We start from the raw sequence: 21144 nt of genomic DNA on the forward strand, positions 1-21144 counted from the left end.
TATTCAACTATTCTCCAAGCGTGAGTTTTAAGATAAAACAAGTTTTAAGATAAAACAACATGGCAGAACCTATAATGCCTATAACAGAGGGATCATCATCCTCTAAGCCTGATATCCCCAAGGGGAAAATTCATTCAGACAAAGGAAAGGCAAAGCCATCACAAATGGCTTCATTGAAGGAGGCAGAAAAAAAGATTAGAGCCTTAGAAAAACAATTAGAGGCACAGAAACAGCTTTTGCCTCCAGCCTCAATTGCAGGATCATTTCTTTCACCAGCCTCCCCCATGAACAGTGAAGGGGTAGCAGGCTCAGCTAATGAGAAAGATTGGTCCCCAGAGAGAGCTGTTAGATCAACACCTGTGACAAGGTCAGAGCCACAGGATATTCTAAAACAGGCACAAACATGGCCCAATTACTCTTCTAATATACAGATGGGACAACTACCACAATATGGACATTCACCAGCAGCTACATTTACCCCTGCAGCTGCTGGTTTGCGTGGAGCCCAAGATACATGGCAAAGTATGCCTCCAGCACTTCAAGATTTAATAACTAGTGCATATTCGCAAGGCATAATGGAGGGGACACAGCAATATTCCACACAGCAGTATGCCCCACAGCAATATATTCCACCACAATATGGGTCTCAAGTAGCCACTAATAAAAGGTCTAGAGACCTGTGGTCAGTTCCATCTCCTCATTCAAGGCCAGAGTCTTTAGAAGAGGACAGACCTTATAGAGAGGAGGACAGTGAGGCGGAGAACTCTGAATAAGAATTCTCCATGAGATTAAAAAAGAAAATTCTACAAATTTTATAACTTAAGGAAATAAAAATGACAATTCCAGTGAACAATTGGAATAATGACCTTTTACTGGATTACAAGAGAATACTTAAAATATTGGAGAACTTTGTTTGAAGGAATTACAGAGAAAGACTTTCATTTAAAAACAAATACAAAGTTTATTTGTAAAATGGGACAATTTTTTATTCTAGGTGTTTTGGGGATTTACTTATATCTTGATATACTGATTTTGTTTACATGGTGTTAATTTTTTACTTGTTTGTATCCATCGTCAGAACGATGAAGACACTGAGGAAATTCCTGGGGCTGCGACGGAACACCACGGAGAGAGCTGCCAGGTGAGAAGGAGCAGGCCTGGCCTTGATTCCTGCCTGGTCTTCATGCAAACACCAGCTCTCCTCTTCATCTCTCTTTGGTTCCTTGGGCCACCCACTCTCCCTTCAACAGGTTTCTGAGGATGGGATTTCCCCCAGTGAGGCCCATCACCGGTCCAAAACATGTCCACGTGGCAGACTCTGTGGATGTCATAGGGCGCTGGGTAGCAGAAACATCTGCTCCTGAGGTTTCACTCAACGCTTCTTCACTTTGTGGGAAGGGGACTTTATGATCTCTTGATGGCATGAGGCGCTAAACTGGATTGTGGCTTTAAAAGAACCCTTTAAACAGGGGTAGGTAAAGTTGGCTCTTCTATGACACGTGGACTTCAACTCCCAGAATTCCTGAAGTAGCGTGATTGACTCAGGAATTCTGGGAGTTGAAGTCCACAAGTCATAGAAGAGCCAACTTTGCCTATCCCTGCCTTAAAGAATAAATACCATCCCATGTTTGGAAGCTTATAATGTGTAAAATGTTCAATTTGCTTATAATCCATAAATGGGAATAGGTTTTTGGAAATAATTTAGTTTCTTTTCCCACTTATACCAGGCACATTGTAACTAGGACACACTGACTAACAACAGTTCATTTAGTGGCCATTCAAAGTTACGTCAGTGAAAAACTGACATGACCATTTTTCACACTTAGAACCATTGCAGCATCCCCGTGGTCACGTGATCAGAATTCAGACGCTTGGCAACTGACTCTTATTTATGTTGATTGCAGTGTCCTGAAATCCTTAGATCACCTTTTGAGACCTGACAACTAAAGTCAGTGGGGGAAAACACATTCACTGAACAACTGTGTTGCTAACTAAAACTGCAGTTATCCCCTTAACTGTGGCAAGAAAGGTCATATAATGGAGCAAAATGTACTTAACAAATGTCTCATTAAGCAAAATAAATTTTGTGCTCAGTTGTGGTGGTTAGTCGAAGATTACCTATAACTAGAACCATACAGTATTATGCTTAATACTTCAAATGCCCTTTTTATAGTATTTGTCTAACACAATGACATCCTTCCTATTAACTCTACTATTCAAGTATCTTTTTTCATATATAGAAACATAGAAGACTGATGGCAGAAAAAGACCTGATGGTCCATCTAGCCTGCCCTTATACTATTTTCTGTATTTTATCTTAGGATGGATATACAGTATGTTTATCCCAGGCATGTTTAAATTCAGTTACTGTGCATTTACCAACCACGTCTGCTGGAAGTTTGTTCCAAGCATCTACTACTCTTTCAGTAAAATAATATTTTCTCACGTTGCTTCTGATCTTTCCCCAACTAACTTCAGATTGTGCCCCCTTGCCCTTGTGTTCACTTTCCTATTAAAAACACTTCCCTCCTGAAATTTATTTAACCCTTTAACATATTTAAAAGTTTTGATTATGTCCCCTTTTCCCTTCTGTCCTCAAGACTATACAAATTGAGTTCTTTAAATCTTAGCTGATAAGTTTTATGCTTAAGACCTTCCACCATTTTTGTAGCCCGTCTTTGGACCTATTCAATTTTATTAATATCTTTTTGTAGGTGAGGTCTCCAGAATTGAACAAAATTGATAAAAGTGAAGGAGGTCTGAATATTTTCTGAAAGTACATATATAAAAAGCTACTCATATCTTAGGAATATATACTGTCTACTCAAGGTATATGAGGACAGCATGGAACTGCAGAATTAGGCAAAAATAAATTGTACTAGATTTTAGACGTATGCCAATAGTTAATGCACCTCTATATTTTTAATGCTTTGTAAAACGAACAAATTTGAATAGAAAATTAACAGATAAACACCATTGCGCTGTAAATGAAGAACTTTATTCTTTATATACTAAGTTCACTTATCACGCTGGGAATTTTTAATTAGATAATATGCAAAATGCACCTTTACTGTGAAACAATGTTTATCTATATACAGTGTCATTTTAAGTCAAACATATATTAGAAAGGATTGTGCAAATCAACTAACAAATTATAATAATTACAAATATTTGTTCAACATTTTATTATAGGACAGAAATATATTGCAGAAGCAAGGTATGTATGCAAAATTCCCTTAAATATTGGTGTTTCTTTGTATTATGTGGCCAAAATAAATTTCAACGTTTCTGAAACTAACGACACATTTAATACTAGTTATCATAAAAATGAAATGAAAGAAGACTAATGCTGTACCTTATTCTGTTGTGGATTATGGAACGTTCAATGATGTATGTGTAAAGGAAAACTAAAAGCTCTGGTTTTGGGACAAAAATGGTATCGAAAGGGGCTTTTGCTTCTGTGTAGTAATTAAATTTATAGATAGAGTAATAGAGCTTTCACCTTTATTTATATGATTCCCTGTATATTAAACCATCAAGACATATTACTTTCTTATATGTTTCCTGACATCTTATGACCAAAGCACAGGGTTTTATTTTCTAATATGTTTTTCCCAATCTATGATTCATTATATAAAAACAAAATAACAACATTTATTATATAAATAAGTATAAGATGATACTCATGTCCTTGTCTGTCCACACCCAATTGTAATATTAAAGATTGCTTCTTGGCATGATAGGTGGCCTTCGTCATTCTTTGTATTCCAAATTCATGGACTCAGTGTATTTTTCGGTGTATATACTCTGAATGTAGCTTTCCCCCCCAGCCCTAACTAGCTCTTACCTTGTAATCTCTTTCATAGTTTCTCTCTGTGAAAAATGTTTTCCAAGCCGTAAGTCTTTGCAGGGCTTTTTCATTGCTCTAACGATGTTCCCAGCTGTTACCTGCTTGCAAGCTCTTTTATAGTTACTCTCTGCCAAGAATGTTTTCCAAACCGTATCTTTAGGGGGGTGAGGGATTTCATTGCTTTACTTGCCCCAGATGTTACTTTCCATCCCTAACCAGGTGCTATTAATATTCGTAAGTCTTTCATTGTTATTCTATTAGAAGAATGTTTTCCAAACCCTTAATCTTTGCAGGTTTTTTCCATATTGATCTAACTTGCCCCAAATGTTTCTTTCCATCCTTAACCCAGGTGCTAATGATATTCCCAGCTCTTACCCGCTTGCAAGCTCTTTCATTGTTAACTCTGCCAAGAATGTTTTCCAATCCCTGTCTTTGAAGGGTTTTTTTCCTCATTTTACTTGCTCCAAATGTTTCTTTCCATCCCTAACCAGGTGCTAATGATTTCCCCAGCTCTTACCAGCTTGCAAGCTCCTTCATTGGTAACTGTCTGCAAAGAAGAATGTTTTCCAAGCCCTAAGTCTTTGCAAGGTTTTCTCTATTGCTCTATTTGTTCCGACTATTTCTTTCCGGGTGCTAATGATATTCCCAGGTCTTACTGGCTTGCAAGCTCTTTCATTGTTATTCTGTCAGAATAAAAGTTTTTTTAAGCTCTTAACCACGAGATAAAATAATGTGCTGAAGGTGATCAGACTAAGGATGCTAGCCAGATGAATACCTGGTAAGGAAATTCTTTTCCCTATTTTTCTCCCCCAAAACTAAGGTGCGTCTTATACTCCAGTATGTCATACTCTGAAAAATACAGTTATTCTTAGGCTCCTCAGCAATGTGGAATTTGCGAGAAGTGTGATAGTGGAAGTCTGTACACCTAAAGTGTATTCAAATTAGGAAAGACTCTGATGAAGTGTTACCTTCTCAGAAATTATAGAAACTATTAGAACCAAATAATTGTTTTTAATCATATGCACCTATTCTTGAGCTAAAATTACCTCTTGGAGCTTTATTCATAAACATGTTCCTGAAGAGAACCTGTTAGTTACTTGTCCTAACACTACCCTGCTTAAACTTGGCAGATTCTAGCTTCCAGATTAAATTTTATGAGTTTCCACTGGAGCTGTTTCTTTTACTTTTCTGTGCAGCACAACTAAATAAATTCTTCTAGCAGCAACAGAACAGAAGTGTGAAATTGTCATCTTGTAAGGTTTTTAGCATAGTAATAGTAATACTCAATTAGATTGAGTTCTTGTGCTGCTAAAAGAAGTACACTGTAGATATCAATTCGATACCAGACTAGAATTGATAATTAACATTACAAATTCAAAATTTAAATAACTTAGGTGCAGTGGTACTTGAGAGAAAATTTCCTCTCACAAAGACCTGCCTGGCATGTACACCGTCATTGCTCCTGCTTCATTGTGTCACTATTGTGGGGATTAATTTGAAATCAGTTTTGAAAAAACTTTTTTTGTGTTCTGATTGAAACAAATGCTTTGCTTTTTGTTCTAGTTTCACAAAAGATAGCAGGGAGAGCAGATTATTCAAACTCCATCAATACGCATTCTACAGGAAAAGAGATTAAAATATTAAAAATAATTCCTCTAGTAAACAATGTAAACAGCAGTTAAGCCCATATTTTGCACTCTAGCAAAACCTATGCAAGCAGCCACAGAGCTGAGTCCAAAGAAGAAATTGGCAACAGATTGTTCAATAGCAAATGCATCCTTATTCACTTTCATACTAATAAGCACCCAAGCATATGATGTAGATTACATAAAATTGTAATTTAAATATTGTGGTATAAAACTGCTCTAACACCAATAATTCCGAAATTGTTTCCATTCTCTAAGTATGTGCTTTCACTTGCTCTTCTGCACTCCAGCCCTAATTCCATTGAATAGGATGAACCCCCTTTATTTCTTTATCAGTTCTTTGTAAGTTTGGAAAACATGCTTGGGTGTCTGGATGGCCCTTGGAGTGAGCTGAAAGGCAAAATAAAGCAGTATGCTCTCTCCCGTATTTGGGTATACCGCACAACACAACAGAAAAACATACATATCCTCTATCATGCAACAATATTGACAAACACCCCCCCACTTTTTCAGATCCTTATTTGAAACCTGGCCTCACCCTTCCATATCCTAACAAACATTCCTGTTTTTTAATATTTTTGAACACAGTCTTATAACATCTTGTGTTCTTTATTTTTTTAAAAAAATGCTACTTATTGAAAAAAGAATCACTTTTACTGCACTTGTATCAAGGGTGCAGTGTAGAAATCACAGACTGCCCGCAAACAGTTGGGAAGATTTTTTTCAATCCTTATATGAAGAGACACCAAAATTAAAACACTATATTCCTAAAGAAGAGAATCTGCTCTTTCTAATGATGCTAAATGGAAGAGGATTGAAGCTTTCCCACAGGATCAAACAGGGCATCAAAGATAGCCATAATTTGGCCAAAACTCTTAAGTACCAACTTTGAACTCTTATATTTTTTCAACAACTTGAAGGAAAGTGCTGCAAATTGGAAGTCCTCATTGCAGCTGTCTACTTAGTACACCTGCCAAAAATCGACCTGAAAGGCCAAGTAGCTTTGAAACTACAACAGCCTGAAGATTGCTGTAAATTCATTTTTCAGGATTTTTTTTGCAAAGTTTGAGCCTGAACCATGGAAAAGGTAAGAGGACTAGGTACATGGGGTTTTGCCAGTTTATAAAGCCTTAGAAGGTGTGCAGGTTCTCCAAATATCTTCACCATACTACTGAAACTGCCGTGTTTACAGCTTCTGGAAGTTTGCCCAAAATGTCATTTTTGCCAACTCATCATTTTGCAACCCTTTACTTGAGGTCTCCTAGAATTCCCAATTTTTAGTCTTTTGAACTAAACTTTTGCACAGCATAGTTTTATATCATAAAGAAACTATGTGCCAAATTTCATCAAAATCTGAGATGGTAAGGAGGGGACCACTGGTCCACTTGACACGGAATGTCCCATTTTTAAAGTAATAACAGGACATTACTATTTTCAATTGCTATATATAATAAAGACTGAATTTTATTCTTTCTGTTAGGAGAAACCTTCAAAAGGGGAACAGGATAAAAAAAATATTATTTTTGTGGAACCTGTGAATATCACACCAAAAGGTATGTTATATTAACTATATAAAAGGTATGTTATATTAACTACTCTGCATCACATGCAAGTTAGCAAATTAGCAATAATAAAGTTACTTCACAATTTATGCATTATAGTTGCAGTAGTTGAACCTCGAGGTGATGAGGGCATGAGCAACTGTGAGCAATGACTCCCTGTCCAAATAGGGCCGCAACTGGTGCACCAGGGCAAATGCCCTCCTCGCCAGAGCCAAAAGATGATGTTCCAATGTTAGCTGTGGATCAAGGAGGATGCCCAAGTTGCCGACCCTTTCCGAGGGGGGCAATAATTCCCCCCCCCAGTGTAATGGATGGACAGATGGAATTATCCTTGGGAGGCAAAACCCACAGCCACTCCATCTTGTCAGGGTTGAGTTTGAGCTTGTTGACACCCATCCAGACCCCAACATCCTCCAGGCACCGGCACATCACTTGCACTGCTTCGCTGACTGGACATGGGGTGGAAAGGTATAACTGGGTATCGCATACTGATGATACGTCACCCCATGCCCTTGGATGATCTCACCCAGCGGTTTCATATAGATATTAAATAGCAGGGGGGAGAGGACTGACCCCTGAGGCACCCCACAAGGGACAGACCTAGGGGTCGACATCTGACCCCCCACTAACACCGACTGCGACCAATCTGAGAGGTAGGAGGAGAACCACTGAAGAACAGTGTCTCCCACTCCTAATCCCTCCAGCCAGTGCAGAAGGCTACCATGGTCGATGGTATTGGAGCCGGGAAGGACCCCCTCCCCAAAGAAGCGTTGACAATCTCCTGGACCCAGCTGCGTGTCACCTCTCGGCTGGCCGAAACCAACCTCTCGGCTGGCCGAAACCAAGAGGGACACGGATCCAGTAAGCAGGTGGCCAAACTCACAGCTCCAATGACCTTGTCTACTTCACCAGGTGTCAACAAGTCAAACTCCTCCCAGACCGGTGGACAAGGATGGGCCCCAGTCATCTCGACTGACTCGTTGTCAGCCGACACTGCTATCCAATTGGAGTCGAGGTCCGCACGGATCCAAGCGACTTTATCAGAGAAAAATGAGTTAAACTCCTCGGCACTGCTCTGAAACGGCTCCCCAACTCCCCCCTGATTCAGAAGGGAGTGGGTCACCCTAAATAGAACGGCCGGGCAGGATTCCGCTGATGCAATCAAGTAAGCCTGATACGCGCATCTTGCCGCGGCATACAAATCTAATAAATAATAATAAAATAATAATAATACTTTTCAAATTTGAATTGGCACAATTTACTATTTTAGTTTATAGTTAAATCAACTTTGAGTGATGACAAAGATGAAGAGAAGTACACAGACTCTCCACGGGATTCAGAAGTAGAATTAGGCAAAAATAAATGGTACTAGATTTTAGACATATGCAAAATATTAATCCACCTCTATATTTTTAATGCTTTGTAAAACTAACAAATTTGAGTAGAAAATTAACAGGTGAATACCATTGAGCTTTCGATAAATAACTTTATTCTTTATATACTAGGTTCACTTGCCATGCTGGGAATTTTTTATTTGATAATATGCAAAATGCGCCTTCACTGTGGAACAATGTTTCTCTATATCCAGTGTCATTTTAAGTCAAACATATCTTGGAAAGGTTTGTGCAAACCAACTAACAAATTATAATAATTACAAATACATTTTATTATAGGACGGCAATATATAGATGCAAAAGCCATCAAAGAAATTGAAAGTAAAAGCAAGGTATGTATGCAAAGTTCCTTTAAATATTGGTATTTCTTTGTATTATGTGGCCGAAAGAAATTTCAACATTTCTGAAACTAAAAACACATTTAATACTACTTATCATTAAAATGAAATGAAAGAATATTAATCCTGTACCATTAAATTTGTATTCTGTTGTGGATTATGGAACGCTCAATGATGTATATGTAAAGGAAAACTAAAAGCTCTCGGTTTGGAACAAAAATGGCATCGAAAGGGGCTTTTGCTTCTGTGTAGTAATTAAATTTATAGATAGAGTAATAGAGCTTTCACCTTTATTTTATGATTTTCTGTATATTAAACCATGAAGGCATACTACTTTCTTATGTTTCCTGTCATACATACATACATACATACATACATACATACATACATACTTATTTATTTATTTATTTATTTATTTATTTATTTATTTATTTATTTATTTATTATTTGGATTTGTATGCCGCCCCTCTCCGCAGACTCGGGGCGGCTAACAACAGCAGTAATACTCCAATATGTCATACTCTGAAAAATACAGTTATTCTTAGGCTCCTCAGCAATGTGGAATTTGCAAGAAGTGTGATAGTGGAAGTCTGTACACCTAAAGTGTATTCAAATTAGGAAAGACTCTGATGAAGTGTTACCTTCTCAGAAATTATAGAAACTATTAGAACCAAATAATTGTTTTTAATCATATGCACCTATTCTTGAGCTAAAATTACCTCTTGGAGCTTTATTCATAAACATGTTCCTGAAGAGAACCTGTTAGTTACTTGTCCTAACACTACCCTGCTTAAACTTGGCAGATTCTAGCTTCCAGATTAAATTTTATGAGTTTCCACTGGAGCTGTTTCTTTTACTTTTCTGTGCAGCACAACTAAATAAATTCTTCTAGCAGCAACAGAACAGAAGTGTGAAATTGACATCTTGTAAGGTTTTTAGCATAGTAATAGTAATACTCAATTAGATTGAGTTCTTGTGCTGCTAAAAGAAGTACACTGTAGATATCAATTCGATACCAGACTAGAATTGATAATTAACATTACAAATTCAAAATTTAAATAACTTAGGTGCAGTGGTACTTGAGAGAAAATTTCCTCTCACAAAGACCTGCCTGGCATGTACACCGTCATTGCTCCTGCTTCATTGTGTCACTATTGTGGGGATTAATTTGAAATCAGTTTTGAAAAAACTTTTTTTGTGTTCTGATTGAAACAAATGCTTTGCTTTTTGTTCTAGTTTCACAAAAGATAGCAGGGAGAGCAGATTATTCAAACTCCATCAATACGCATTCTACAGGAAAAGAGATTAAAATATTAAAAATAATTCCTCTAGTAAACAATGTAAACAGCAGTTAAGCCCATATTTTGCACTCTAGCAAAACCTATGCAAGCAGCCACAGAGCTGAGTCCAAAGAAGAAATTGGCAACAGATTGTTCAATAGCAAATGCATCCTTATTCACTTTCATACTAATAAGCACCCAAGCATATGATGTAGATTACATAAAATTGTAATTTAAATATTGTGGTATAAAACTGCTCTAACACCAATAATTCCGAAATTGTTTCCATTCTCTAAGTATGTGCTTTCACTTGCTCTTCTGCACTCCAGCCCTAATTCCATTGAATAGGATGAACCCCCTTTATTTCTTTATCAGTTCTTTGTAAGTTTGGAAAACATGCTTGGGTGTCTGGATGGCCCCTGGAGTGGGCTGAAAGGCAAAATAAAGCAGTATGCTCTCTCCCGTATTTGGGTATACCGCACGACACAACAGAAAAACATACATATCCTCTATCATGCAACAATATTGACAAACACCCCCCCCCCACTTTTTCAGATCCTTATTTGAAACCTGGCCTCACCCTTCCATATCCTAACAAACATTCCTGTTTTTTAATATTTTTGAACACAGTCTTATAACATCTTGTGTTCTTTATTTTTTTTAAAAAATGCTAGTTATTGAAAAAAGAATCACTTTTACTGCACTTGTATCAAGGGTGCAGTGTAGAAATCACAGACTGCCCGCAAACAGTTGGGAAGATTTTTTTCAATCCTTATATGAAGAGACACCAAAATTAAAACACTATATTCCTAAAGAAGAGAATCTGCTCTTTCTAATGATGCTAAATGGAAGAGGATTGAAGCTTTCCCACAGGATCAAACAGGGCATCAAAGATAGCCATAATTTGGCCAAAACTCTTAAGTACCAACTTTGAACTCTTATATTTTTTCAACAACTTGAAGGAAAGTGCTGCAAATTGGAAGTCCTCATTGCAGCTGTCTACTTAGTACACCTGCCAAAAATCGACCTGAAAGGCCAAGTAGCTTTGAAACTACAACAGCCTGAAGATTGCTGTAAATTCATTTTTCAGGATTTTTTTGCAAAGTTTGAGCCTGAACCATGGAAAAGGTAAGAGGACTAGGTACATGGGGTTTTGCCAGTTTATAAAGCCTTAGAAGGTGTGCAGGTTCTCCAAATATCTTCACCATACTACTGAAACTGCCGTGTTTACAGCTTCTGGAAGTTTGCCCAAAATGTCATTTTTGCCAACTCATCATTTTGCAACCCTTTACTTGAGGTCTCCTAGAACTCCCAATTTTTAGTCTTTTGAACTAAACTTTTGCACAGCATAGTTTTATATCATAAAGAAACTATGTGCCAAATTTCATCAAAATCTGAGATGGTAAGGAGGGGACCACTGGTCCACTTGACACGGAATGTCCCATTTTTAAAGTAATAACAGGACATTACTATTTTCAATTGCTATATATAATAAAGACTGAATTTTATTCTTTCTGTTAGGAGAAACCTTCAAAAGGGGAACAGGATAAAAAAAATATTATTTTTGTGGAACCTGTGAATATCACACCAAAAGGTATGTTATATTAACTATATAAAAGGTATGTTATATTAACTACTCTGCATCACATGCAAATTAGCAAATTAGCAATAATAAAGTTACTTCACAATTTATGCATTATAGTTGCAGTAGTTGAACCTCGAGGTGATGAGGGCATGAGCAACTGTGAGCAATGACTCCCTGTCCAAATAGGGCCGCAACTGGTGCACCAGGGCAAATGCCCTCCTCGCCAGAGCCAAAAGATGATGTTCCAATGTTAGCTGTGGATCAAGGAGGATGCCCAAGTTGCCGACCCTTTCCGAGGGGGGCAATAATTCCCCCCCCCAGTGTAATGGATGGACAGATGGAATTATCCTTGGGAGGCAAAACCCACAGCCACTCCATCTTGTCAGGGTTGAGTTTGAGCTTGTTGACACCCATCCAGACCCCAACATCCTCCAGGCACCGGCACATCACTTGCACTGCTTCGCTGACTGGACATGGGGTGGAAAGGTATAACTGGGTATCATAAGCATACTGATGATACGTCACCCCATGCCCTTGGATGATCTCACCCAGCGGTTTCATATAGATATTAAATAGCAGGGGGGAGAGGACTGACCCCTGAGGCACCCCACAAGGGACAGACCTAGGGGTCGACATCTGACCCCCCACTAACACCGACTGCGACCAATCTGAGAGGTAGGAGGAGAACCACTGAAGAACAGCGTCTCCCACTCCTAACCCCTCCAGCCAGTGCAGAAGGCTACCATGGTCGATGGTATTGGAGCCGGGAAGGACCCCCTCCCCAAAGAAGCGTTGACAATCTCCTGGACCCAGCTGCGTGTCACCTCTCGGCTGGCCGAAACCAACCTCTCGGCTGGCCGAAACCAAGAGGGACACGGATCCAGTAAGCAGGTGGCCAAACTCACAGCTCCAATGACCTTGTCTACTTCACCAGGTGTCAACAAGTCAAACTCCTCCCAGACCGGTGGACAAGGATGGGCCCCAGTCATCTCGACTGACTCGTTGTCAGCCGACACTGCTATCCAATTGGAGTCGAGGTCCGCACGGATCCAAGCGACTTTATCAGAGAAAAATGAGTTAAACTCCTCGGCACTGCTCTGCAAGGGCTCCCCAACTCCCCCCTGATTCAGAAGGGAGTGGGTCACCCTAAATAGAACGGCCGGGCAGGATTCCGCTGATGCAATCAAGTAAGCCTGATACGCGCATCTTGCCGCGGCATACAAATCTAATAAATAATAATAAAATAATAATAATACTTTTCAAATTTGAATTGGCACAATTTACTATTTTAGTTTATAGTTAAATCAACTTTGAGTGATGACAAAGATGAAGAGAAGTACACAGACTCTCCACGGGATTCAGAAGTAGAATTAGGCAAAAATAAATGGTACTAGATTTTAGACATATGCAAAATATTAATCCACCTCTATATTTTTAATGCTTTGTAAAACTAACAAATTTGAGTAGAAAATTAACAGATGAATACCATTGAGCTTTCGATAAATAACTTTATTCTTTATATACTAGGTTCACTTGCCATGCTGGGAATGTTTTATTTGATAATATGCAAAATGCGCCTTCACTGTGGAACAATGTTTCTCTATATCCAGTGTCATTTTAAGTCAAACATATCTTGGAAAGGTTTGTGCAAACCAACTAACAAATTATAATAATTACAAATACATTTTATTATAGGACGGCAACCTATAGATGCAAAAGCCATCAAAGAAATTGAAAGTAAAAGCAAGGTATGTATGCAAAGTTCCTTTAAATATTGGTATTTCTTTGTATTATGTGGCCGAAAGAAATTTCAACATTTCTGAAACTAAAAACACATTTAATACTACTTATCATTAAAATGAAATGAAAGAATATTAATCCTGTACCATTAAATTTGTATTCTGTTGTGGATTATGGAACGCTCAATGATGTATATGTAAAGGAAAACTAAAAGCTCTCGGTTTGGAACAAAAATGGTATCGAAAGGGGCTTTTGCTTCTGTGTAGTAATTAAATTTATAGATAGAGTAATAGAGCTTTCACCTTTATTTCTATGATTTTCTGTATATTAAACCATGAAGGCATACTACTTTCTTATGTTTCCTGTCATACATACATACATACATACATACATACATACATACTTATTTATTCATTCATTTATTTATTTATTATTTGGATTTGTATGCCGCCCCTCTCTGCAGACTAGGGGCGGCTAACAACAGCAGTAATACTCCAATATGTCATACTCTGAAAAATACAGTTATTCTTAGGCTCCTCAGCAATGTGGAATTTGCGAGAAGTGTGATAGTGGAAGTCTGTACACCTAAAGTGTATTCAAATTAGGAAAGACTCTGATGAAGTGTTACCTGCTCAGAAATTATACAAACTATTAGAACCAAATAATTGTTTTTAATCATATGCACCTATTCTTGAGCTAAAATTACCTCTTGGAGCTTTATTCATAAACATGTTCCTGAAGAGAACCTGTTAGTTACTTGTCCTAACACTACCCTGCTTAAACTTGGCAGATTCTAGCTTCCAGATTAAATTTTATGAGTTTCCACTGAGCTGTTTCTTTTACTTTTCTGTGCAGCACAACTAAATAAATTCTTCTAGCAGCAACAGAACAGAAGTGTGAAATTGACATCTTGTAAGGTTTTTAGCATAGTAATAGTAATACTCAATTAGATTGAGTTCTTGTGCTGCTAAAAGAAGTACACTGTAGATATCAATTCGATACCAGACTAGAATTGATAATTAACATTACAAATTCAAAATTTAAATAACTTAGGTGCAGTGGTACTTGAGAGAAAATTTCCTCTCACAAAGACCTGCCTGGCATGTACACCGTCATTGCTCCTGCTTCATTGTGTCACTATTGTGGGGATTAATTTGAAATCAGTTTTGAAAAAACTTTTTTTGTGTTCTGATTGAAACAAATGCTTTGCTTTTTGTTCTAGTTTCACAAAAGATAGCAGGGAGAGCAGATTATTCAAACTCCATCAATACGCATTCTACAGGAAAAGAGATTAAAATATTAAAAATAATTCTTCTAGTAAACAATGTAAACAGCAGTTAAGCCCATATTTTGCACTCTAGCAAAACCTATGCAAGCAGCCACAGAGCTGAGCCCAAAGAAGAAATTGGCAACAGATTGTTCAATAGCAAATGCATCCTTATTCACTTTCATACTAATAAGCACCCAAGCATATGATGTAGATTACATAAAATTGTAATTTAAATATTGTGGTATAAAACTGCTCTAACACCAATAATTCCGAAATTGTTTCCATTCTCTAAGTATGTGCTTTCACTTGCTCTTCTGCACTCCAGCCCTAATTCCATTGAATAGGATGAACCCCCTTTATTTCTTTATCAGTTCTTTGTAAGTTTGGAAAATATGCTTGGGTGTCTGGATGGCCCTTGGAGTGGGCTGAAAGGCAAAAGAAAGCAGTATGCTCTCTCCCGTATTTGGGTATACCGCACGACACAACAGAAAAACATACATATCCTCTATCATGCAACAATATTGACAAACACCCCCCCCCCCACTTTTTCAGATCCTTATTTGAAACCTGGCCTCACCCTTCCATATCCTAACAAACATTCCTGTTTTTTAATATTTTTGAACACAGTCTTATAACATCTTGTGTTCTTTATTTTTTTAAAAAAATGCTACTTATTGAAAAAAGAATCACTTTTACTGCACTTGTATCAAGGGTGCAGTGTAGAAATCACAGACTGCCCGCAAACAGTTGGGAAGATTTTTTTCAATCCTTATATGAAGAGACACCAAAATTAAAACACTATATTCCTAAAGAAGAGAATCTGCTCTTTCTAATGATGCTAAATGGAAGAGGATTGAAGCTTTCCCACAGGATCAAACAGGGCATCAAAGATAGCCATAATTTGGCCAAAACTCTTAAGTACCAACTTTGAACTCTTATATTTTTTCAACAACTTGAAGGAAAGTGCTGCAAATTGGAAGTCCTCATTGCAGCTGTCTACTTAGTACACCTGCCAAAAATCGACCTGAAAGGCCAAGTAGCTTTGAAACTACAACAGCCTGAAGATTGCTGTAAATTCATTTTTCAGGATTTTTTTGCAAAGTTTGAGCCTGAACCATGGAAAAGGTAAGAGGACTAGGTACATGGGGTTTTGCCAGTTTATAAAGCCTTAGAAGGTGTGCAGGTTCTCCAAATATCTTCACCATACTACTGAAACTGCCGTGTTTACAGCTTCTGGAAGTTTGCCCAAAATGTCATTTTTGCCAACTCATCATTTTGCAACCCTTTACTTGAGGTCTCCTAGAACTCCCAATTTTTAGTCTTTTGAACTAAACTTTTGCACAGCATAGTTTTATATCATAAAGAAACTATGTGCCAAATTTCATCAAAATCTGAGATGGTAAGGAGGGGACCACTGGTCCACTTGACACGGAATGTCCCATTTTTAAAGTAATAACAGGACATTACTATTTTCAATTGCTATATATAATAAAGACTGAATTTTATTCTTTCTGTTAGGAGAAACCTTCAAAAGGGGAACAGGATAAAAAAAATATTATTTTTGTGGAACCTGTGAATATCACACCAAAAGGTATGTTATATTAACTATATAAAAGGTATGTTATATTAACTACTCTGCATCACATGCAAATTAGCAAATTAGCAATAATAAAGTTACTTCACAATTTATGCATTATAGTTGCAGTAGTTGAACCTCGAGGTGATGAGGGCATGAGCAACTGTGAGCAATGACTCCCTGTCCAAATAGGGCCGCAACTGGTGCACCAGGGCAAATGCCCTCCACGCCAGAGCCAAAAGATGATGTTCCAATGTTAGCTGTGGATCAAGGAGGATGCCCAAGTTGCCGACCCTTTCCGAGGGGGGCAATAATTCCCCCCCCCAGTGTAATGGATGGACAGATGGAATTATCCTTGGGAGGCAAAACCCACAGCCACTCCATCTTGTCAGGGTTGAGTTTGAGCTTGTTGACACCCATCCAGACCCCAACATCCTCCAGGCACCGGCACATCACTTGCACTGCTTCGCTGACTGGACATGGGGTGGAAAGGTATAACTGGGTATCATAAGCATACTGATGATACGTCACCCCATGCCCTTGGATGATCTCACCCAGCGGTTTCATATAGATATTAAATAGCAGGGGAGAGAGGACTGACCCCTGAGGCACCCCACAAGGGACAGACCTAGGGGTCGACATCTGACCCCCCACTAACACCGACTGCGACCAATCTGAGAGGTAGGAGGAGAACCACTGAAGAACAGTGTCTCCCACTCCTAACCCCTCCAGCCAGTGCAGAAGGCTACCATGGTTGATGGTATTGGAGCCGGGAAGGACCCCCTCCCCAAAGAAGCGTTGACAATCTCCTGGACCCAGCTGCGTGTCACCTCTCGGCTGGCCGAAACCAACCTCTCGGCTGGCCGAAACCAAGAGGGACACGGATCCAGTAAGCAGGTGGCCAAACTCACAGCTCCAATGACCTTGTCTACTTCACCAGGTGTCAACAAGTCAAACTCCTCCCAGACCGGTGGACAAGGATGGGCCCCAGTCATCTCGACTGACTCGTTGTCAGCCGACACTGCTATCCAATTGGAGTCGAGGTCCGCACGGATCCAAGCGACTTTATCAGAGAAAAATGAGTTAAACTCCTCGGCACTGCTCTGCAAGGGCTCCCCAACTCCCCCCTGATTCAGAAGGGAGTGGGTCACCCTAAATAGAACGGCCGGGCAGGATTCCGCTGATGCAATCAAGTAAGCCTGATACGCGCATCTTGCCGCGGCATACAAATCTAATAAATAATAATAAAATAATAATAATACTTTTCAAATTTGAATTGGCACAATTTACTATTTTAGTTTATAGTTAAATCAACTTTGAGTGATGACAAAGATGAAGAGAAGTACACAGACTCTCCACGGGATTCAGAAGTAGAATTAGGCAAAAATAAATGGTACTAGATTTTAGACATATGCAAAATATTAATCCACCTCTATATTTTTAATGCTTTGTAAAACTAACAAATTTGAGTAGAAAATTAACAGATGAATACCATTGAGTTTTCGATAAATAACTTTATTCTTTATATACTAGGTTCACTTGCCATGCTGGGAATGTTTTATTTGATAATATGCAAAATGCGCCTTCACTGTGGAACAATGTTTCTCTATATCCAGTGTCATTTTAAGTCAAACATATCTTGGAAAGGTTTGTGCAAACCAACTAACAAATTATAATAATTACAAATACATTTTATTATAGGACGGCAACCTATAGATGCAAAAGCCATCAAAGAAATTGAAAGTAAAAGCAAGGTATGTATGCAAAGTTCCTTTAAATATTGGTATTTCTTTGTATTATGTGGCCGAAAGAAATTTCAACATTTCTGAAACTAAAAACACATTTAATACTACTTATCATTAAAATGAAATGAAAGAATATTAATCCTGTACCATTAAATTTGTATTCTGTTGTGGATTATGGAACGCTCAATGATGTATATGTAAAGGAAAACTAAAAGCTCTCGGTTTGGAACAAAAATGGTATCGAAAGGGGCTTTTGCTTCTGTGTAGTAATTAAATTTATAGATAGAGTAATAGAGCTTTCACCTTTATTTCTATGATTTTCTGTATATTAAACCATGAAGGCATACTACTTTCTTATGTTTCCTGTCATACATACATACATACATACATACATACATACATACATACATATTTATTCATTTATTCATTTATTTATTATTTGGATTTGTATGCCGCCCCTCTCCGCAGACTCGGGGCGGCTAACAACAGCAGTAATACTCCAATATGTCATACTCTGAAAAATACAGTTATTCTTAGGCTCCTCAGCAATGTGGAATTTGCGAGAAGTGTGATAGTGGAAGTCTGTACACCTAAAGTGTATTCAAATTAGGAAAGACTCTGATGAAGTGTTACCTTCTCAGAAATTATAGAAACTATTAACAACAGCAGTAAACAGTAAATAACAAAATCCAATAATAAAAAAACAGTTAAATACCCATTATATAAAAAAACCCCATACATACAGGGGGAGAGTGTATCTCAGTTCCCCCATGCCTGGTGGCAAAGGTGGGCTTTAAGCAGTTTACGAAAGGCAGGGGAGGGTGGGGGCAATTCTAATCTCTGGGGGGAGTTGGTTCCAGAGGGTCGGGGCCACCACAGAGAAGGCTCTTCCTCTGGGTCCCGCCAAGCGACATTGTTTGGTTCATGGGACCCGGAGAAGACCCACTCTGTGGGACCTAACTGGTCGCTGGGATTCGTGCAGCAGAAGGCGGTTCCTGGGGTAATCTGGTCCGGTGCCATGAAGGGCTTTATAGGTCATAACCAACACTTTGAATTGTGACCGGAAACTGATCGGCAACCAATGCAGACTGCGGAGTGTTGGAGTAACATAGGCATATTTAGGAAAGCCCATGATTGCTCTCGCAGCTGCATTCTGCACGATCTGAAGTTTCCGAACACTTTTCAACACTTGTCACCAAAGTACAGGATTTTCTTTTCTAATATGTTTTTCCCAATCTATGATTCATTATATAAAAACAAAATAATAACCTTTATTATATACATGAGTATAAGATGATACTCCTGCCTTTGTATGTCCACACCCAATTTTAATATTAAAGATTACTTCTTGGCATGATAGGTGGCCTTCGTCAGTCTTCGTATTCCAAATTCATGGACTTAATTCTTAGGCTCTTCAGCAATGTGCGAGAAGCGTGAACGTGGAAGTCTCGACACCTAAAGTGTATTCAAATTAGGAAAGACTCTGATGAAATGTTACCGTCTCAGAAATTATAGAAACTATTAGAACCAAACAATTGTTTTTAATCATACACACCTATTCTTAAGCTAACAGATACCTCTGGGAGCTTTCTTCATAAAGATGTTCCTGGAGAGAACCTGCTAGTTACTTGTCCTAAAACTACTACCGTGTTTCCCCGATAGTAAGACCCCCCCGATTGTAAGACATATGGGGGGTTTCAGGGGGGTCGGCTTATATAAGCCATACCCCGAAAGTAAGACATATGTCTTACTTTCGGGGAAACACGGGGGTATTGCGGGGGGGGCGATGACATTGCTTCCAAGCTCCCCGCGCGCCCCTCGCCTTCGCTCGCCGCGGCGCCACCGCCTCTTCCCCTGCCGAGGCTCAGCTGCAAGCGGCCAGTGAGGCCGATCGGCTCCAAGGCGAGCGGCCGGAGCTGCGCCCTCCTTCGCCCGCCTCCTTTCCGCTCGCCTCGGAGCCGATCGGCCTCGCTGGCCGCTTGCAGCTGAGCCTCGGCAGGGGAAGAGGCGGTGGCGCCGCGGCGAGCGAAGGTGAGGGGCGCGCAGGGAGCTGCCGGAAAGGAGGCTGGTGAAGGAGGGCGCAGCTCCGGCCGCTCGCCTCAGAGCCGATCGGCCTCGCTGGCCGCTTCCCCTGCCGAGGCTCAGCTGCAAGCGGCCAGCGAGGCCGATCGGCTCCGAGGCGAGCGGCCGGAGCTGCGCCCTCCTTCACCAGCCTCCTTTCCGGCAGCTCCCTGCGCGCCCCTCGCCTTCGCTCGCCGTGGCGCCACCGCCTCTTCCCCTGCCGAGGCTCAGCTGCAAGCAGCCAGCGAGGCCGATCGGCTCCGAGGTGAGCGGCCGGAGCTGCGCCCTCTTCGCCCGCCTCCTTTCCGCTCGCCTCGGAGCCGATTGGCCTCGCTGGCCGCTTGCAGCTGAGCCTCGGCAGGGGAAGAGGCGGTGGCGCCACGGCGAGCGAAGGCGAGGGGCGCGCAGGGAGCTGCCGGAAAGGAGGCTGGTGAAGGAGGGCGCAGCTCCGGCCGCTCGCCTTGAAGCCGATCGGCCTCGCTGGCCGCTTCCCCTGCCGAGGCTCAGCTGCAAGCGACCTGCGAGGCCGATCGGCTCCGAGGAGAGCGGCCGGAGCTGCGCCCTCCTTTGCCCGCCTCCTTTCCGCTCGCCTTGGAGCCGATTGGCCTCGCTGGCCGCTTGCAGCTGAGCCTCGGCGAGCGAAGGTGAGGGGCGCGCAGGGAGCTGCCGGAAAGGAGGCTGGTGAAGGAGGGCGCAGCTCCGGCCGCTCGCCTCAGAGCCGATCGGCCTCGCTGGCCGCTTCCCCTGCCGAGGCTCAGCTGCAAGCGGCCAGCGAGGCCGATCGGCTCCGAGGCGAGCGGCCGGAGCTGCGCCCTCCTTCACCAGCCTCCTTTCCGGCAGCTCCCTGCGCGCCCCTCGCCTTCGCTCGCTGTGGCGCCACCGCCTCTTCCCCTGCCGAGGCTCAGCTTGATTTCACGATCGCCGCCCCAGCTGCCTATTCAGCATTCGCATGGTCGCCTCCCATCTTCGGCTCTGGTGTATTCGTCGGGAGGGGCAGGCCCCTCCCGACGGCAACCGCCTCCAACCGCGGGAGCGACCTCGGAGGCCGGGAACCCGGTCGCCCTGATATCAATTCCCCCCCCCCCACGGTCGATTCA

Source organism: Erythrolamprus reginae, chromosome 6, assembly GCF_031021105.1.
Source record: "Erythrolamprus reginae isolate rEryReg1 chromosome 6, rEryReg1.hap1, whole genome shotgun sequence".
Taxonomy (NCBI): domain Eukaryota; kingdom Metazoa; phylum Chordata; class Lepidosauria; order Squamata; family Dipsadidae; genus Erythrolamprus; species Erythrolamprus reginae.